Genomic DNA, 5,000 nt, shown 5'->3' on the forward strand with positions numbered 1-5,000 from the left:
GCCTCGACCACCATCGGCAGCCTCGACCACCATCGGCACACGCTCCGCCCTGGTGCGGCAGGTTGCCTCGACCACCATCGGCACACGCTGGGCCCTGGTGCGGGCGCTTGCCTCGACCACCATCGGCACACGCTCCGCCCTGGTGCGGCAGGTTGCCTCGACCACCATCGGCACACGCTGGGCCCTGGTGCGGGCGGTTGCCTCGACCACCATCGGCACACGCTGGGCCCTGGTGCGGGCGCTTGCCTCGACCACCATCGGCACACGCTGGGCCCTGGTGCGGCAGGTTGCCTCGAGCACCATCGGCACACGCTGGGCCCTGGTGCGGCAGGTTGCCTCGAGCACCATCGGCACACGCTGGGCCCTGGTGCGGGCGCTTGCCTCGAGCACCATCGGCACACGCTCGGCCCTGGTGCGGTCGGTTGCCTCGAGCACCATCGGCACACGCTGGGCCCTGGTGCGGCAGGTTGCCTCGACCACCATCGGCACACGCTGGGCCCTGGTGCGGGCGCTTGCCTCGACCACCATCGGCACACGCTCGGCCCTGGTGCGGTCGGTTGCCTCGAGCACCATCGGCACACGCTGGGCCCTGGTGCGGCAGGTTGCCTCGAGCACCATCGGCACACGCTGGGCCCTGGTGCGGGCGCTTGCCTCGACCACCATCGGCACACGCTGGGCCCTGGTGCGGGCGCTTGCCTCGAGCACCATCGGCAGACGCTGGGCCCTGGTGCGGCAGGTTGCCTCGAGCACCATCGGCAGACGCTGGGCCCTGGTGCGGCAGGTTGCCTCGAGCACCATCGGCACACGCTGGGCCCTGGTGCGGTCGGTTGCCTCGAGCACCATCGGCACACGCTGGGCGCTGGTGCGGGAACTTGCCTCGACCACCATCGGCACACGCTGGGCCCTGGTGCGGCAGGTTACCTCGATCACCATCGGCACACGCTGGGCCCTGGTGCGACAGGTTGCCTCGAGCACCATCGGCACACTATCGGCCCTGGTGCGGGCGGTTGCCTCGACCACCATCGGCACACGCTGGGCCCTGGTGCGGGCGGTTGCCTCGAGCACCATCGGCACACGCTGGGCCCTGGTGGGTTTAGGCACATCTTCAAATTTCTGCCGTGCCAATGCCATTTTTATGGCTTGTAAATTCATACAATGGTCCCCTAAGCCTTCACGTGAAGTTTCGTTGGAAGATGACTCGTTTTCTATTTTTCACGATTTTCGAAACTTTTTGCGGTTCGGGAATTTTTAAAATTTTTTTATAAGGATTTTTGGCCCCAAATTTTGTAGGCATGATCCTTCTATTTTTGTTGGCATGCACAAAAAAATTCAGCTAAAAACTCGAAGTAGAGAAGATTTTGTGACCGTTTGAAAAAAGTGTCCCCATTTCAGACACTTTAACGGCTACTGGTAGCAAACCTGTAAAATCTCAAATGCTCTTTAAGGGGGTGTGAATTCTCAGAGGTTTGATGAGGGATAGGGGGCCAACACAAGGCCAAGTACCAGCACCCATCGCACATCATGTGCGCACACCCCCCCGGCCCCCCTCCCAATCGCCGGAACCCCAATGCCGCCGGTCAGGTTCTCCGGCGGTACTCCGGCGATGCTCCGGCGATGCTCCGGCGATGCTGTCCCGAGTGAAAAAAATGCGGCACCAGCACATGCTGGAGCCAAGCATGGGCACCGTGGCTCAAAATCGAACTTCGGCCAAGGCCTCGACCATCAATGGCACATGATGACGCATGGTGATGGCACATGCATCGACCATCATCGGCATAGGCTGCCCTTCGGTACGGGCACTTGCCTCGACCGCCATCGGCACAAGCTGGGCCCTGGTGTGGGTTGTTGCCTCGATCACAATCGGCACATGCTGAGCCTTGGTGCGGGCGGTTGCCTCGAGCACCATCGGGAGACCCTGGGCCCTGGTGCGGCCGGTTGCCCCGATAACCATCGGCACACGCTGGGCCCTGGGGCGGGCGCTTGCCCCCAGCACCATCGGCACACGCTGGGCCCTGGTACGGGCGGTTGCCCCGAACACCATCGACACAAGCCGGCCCTTGGTGCGGGCTCCTGGCTCGACCACCATCGGCACACGCTGGGCCCTGGTGCGGGCGCTTGCCTCGACCACCATCGGCACACGCTGGGCCCTGGTGCGGGCGCTTGCCTCGACCACCATCGGCACACGCTGGGCCCTGGTGCGGCAGGTTGCCTCGAGCACCATCGGCACACGCTGGGCCCTGGTGCGGCAGGTTGCCTCGAGCACCATCGGCACACGCTGGGCCCTGGTGCGGGCGCTTGCCTCGAGCACCATCGGCACACGCTCGGCCCTGGTGCGGTCGGTTGCCTCGAGCACCATCGGCACACGCTGGGCCCTGGTGCGGCAGGTTGCCTCGACCACCATCGGCACACGCTGGGCCCTGGTGCGGGCGCTTGCCTCGACCACCATCGGCACACGCTCGGCCCTGGTGCGGTCGGTTGCCTCGAGCACCATCGGCACACGCTGGGCCCTGGTGCGGCAGGTTGCCTCGAGCACCATCGGCACACGCTGGGCCCTGGTGCGGGCGCTTGCCTCGACCACCATCGGCACACGCTGGGCCCTGGTGCGGGCGCTTGCCTCGAGCACCATCGGCAGACGCTGGGCCCTGGTGCGGCAGGTTGCCTCGAGCACCATCGGCAGACGCTGGGCCCTGGTGCGGCAGGTTGCCTCGAGCACCATCGGCACACGCTGGGCCCTGGTGCGGTCGGTTGCCTCGAGCACCATCGGCACACGCTGGGCGCTGGTGCGGGAACTTGCCTCGACCACCATCGGCACACGCTGGGCCCTGGTGCGGCAGGTTACCTCGATCACCATCGGCACACGCTGGGCCCTGGTGCGACAGGTTGCCTCGAGCACCATCGGCACACTATCGGCCCTGGTGCGGGCGGTTGCCTCGACCACCATCGGCACACGCTGGGCCTTGGTGCGGGCGGTTGCCTCGAGCACCATCGGCACACGCTGGGCCCTGGTGGGTTTAGGCACATCTTCAAATTTCTGCCGTGCCAATGCCATTTTTATGGCTTGTAAATTCATACAATGGTCCCCTAAGCCTTCACGTGAAGTTTCGTTGGAAGATGACTCGTTTTCTATTTTTCACGATTTTCGAAACTTTTTGCGGTTCGGGAATTTTTAAAATTTTTTTATAAGGATTTTTGGCCCCAAATTTTGTAGGCATGATCCTTCTATTTTTGTTGGCATGCACAAAAAAATTCAGCTAAAAACTCGAAGTAGAGAAGATTTTGTGACCGTTTGAAAAAAGTGTCCCCATTTCAGACACTTTAACGGCTACTGGTAGCAAACCTGTAAAATCTCAAATGCTCTTTAAGGGGGTGTGAATTCTCAGAGGTTTGATGAGGGATAGGGGGCCAACACAAGGCCAAGTACCAGCACCCATCGCACATCATGTGCGCACACCCCCCCGGCCCCCCTCCCAATCGCCGGAACCCCAATGCCGCCGGTCAGGTTCTCCGGCGGTACTCCGGCGATGCTCCGGCGATGCTCCGGCGATGCTGTCCCGAGTGAAAAAAATGCGGCACCAGCACATGCTGGAGCCAAGCATGGGCACCGTGGCTCAAAATCGAACTTCGGCCAAGGCCTCGACCATCAATGGCACATGATGACGCATGGTGATGGCACATGCATCGACCATCATCGGCATAGGCTGCCCTTCGGTACGGGCACTTGCCTCGACCGCCATCGGCACAAGCTGGGCCCTGGTGTGGGTTGTTGCCTCGATCACAATCGGCACATGCTGAGCCTTGGTGCGGGCGGTTGCCTCGAGCACCATCGGGAGACCCTGGGCCCTGGTGCGGCCGGTTGCCCCGATAACCATCGGCACACGCTGGGCCCTGGGGCGGGCGCTTGCCCCCAGCACCATCGGCACACGCTGGGCCCTGGTACGGGCGGTTGCCCCGAACACCATCGACACAAGCCGGCCCTTGGTGCGGGCTCCTGGCTCGACCACCATCGGCACACGCTGGGCCCTGGTGCGGGCGGTTGCCTCGAACACCATCGGCACACGCCGGCCCTTGGTGCGGCCGGTTGCCTCGACCACCATCGGCACACGCTCGGCCTTGGTGAGGGCGCTTGCCTCGACCACCATCGGCACACGCTGCGCCCTGGTGCGGGCGCTTGCCTCGACCACCATCGGCACACGCTCGGCCTTGGTGCGGGCGCTTGCCTCGACCACCATCGGCACACGCTGGGCCCTGGTGAGGGCGCTTGCCTCGACCACCATCGGCACACGCTGGGCCCTGGTGCGGGCGGTTGCCTCGACCACCATCGGCACACGCTGGGCCCTGGTGCGGGCGGTTGCCTCGACCACCATCGGCACACGCTGGGCCCTGGTGCTGGCGGTTGCCTCGACCACCATCGGCACACGCTGGGCCCTGGTGCGGGCGGTTGCCTCGAACACCATCGGCACAAGCCGGCCCTTGGTGCGGGCGGTTGCCTCGAGCACCATCGGCACACGCTGGGCCCTGGTGCGGGCGGTTGCCTCGACCACCATCGGCACACGCTGGGCCCTGGTGCGGACGGTTGCCTCGAGCACCATGGGCACACGCTGGCCCTTGGTGCGGGCTCTTGCCTCGACCACCATCAGCAGAAGATTGCCCCTACGTCGAACACCATCGATACATGCCGGGCCTTGGTGTGGGCACATGCCTCGAGCTGGTGCGGGCGGTTGCCTCGACCACCATCGGCTCACGTTGGCCCTTGTTGCGGGCACATGCCTCGACCACCATCGGCACCTGCGCACCCTCGGTGTGGGATTTGCTTGTTTGGAAAAAGTGTCCCCGTTTCAGACATTTTAACGTCTACTGGTAGCATATCTGTAAAATCTCTAATGCTCTTTAGGGGGTGGTGGTCCGGCACCCCCTCTCCCCCCCCCACGGGGGGAGTAGGTGTGCGCGATGGGCCTCCCATTGCGTGCACCCCGGCCAACGTCCCTCGAACGAAATACAGG

Source organism: Durio zibethinus, unplaced genomic scaffold (assembly GCF_047325235.1).
Source record: "Durio zibethinus cultivar Kanyao isolate XHJ-2024 unplaced genomic scaffold, ASM4732523v1 HiC_scaffold_53, whole genome shotgun sequence".
NCBI lineage: Eukaryota > Viridiplantae > Streptophyta > Magnoliopsida > Malvales > Malvaceae > Durio > Durio zibethinus.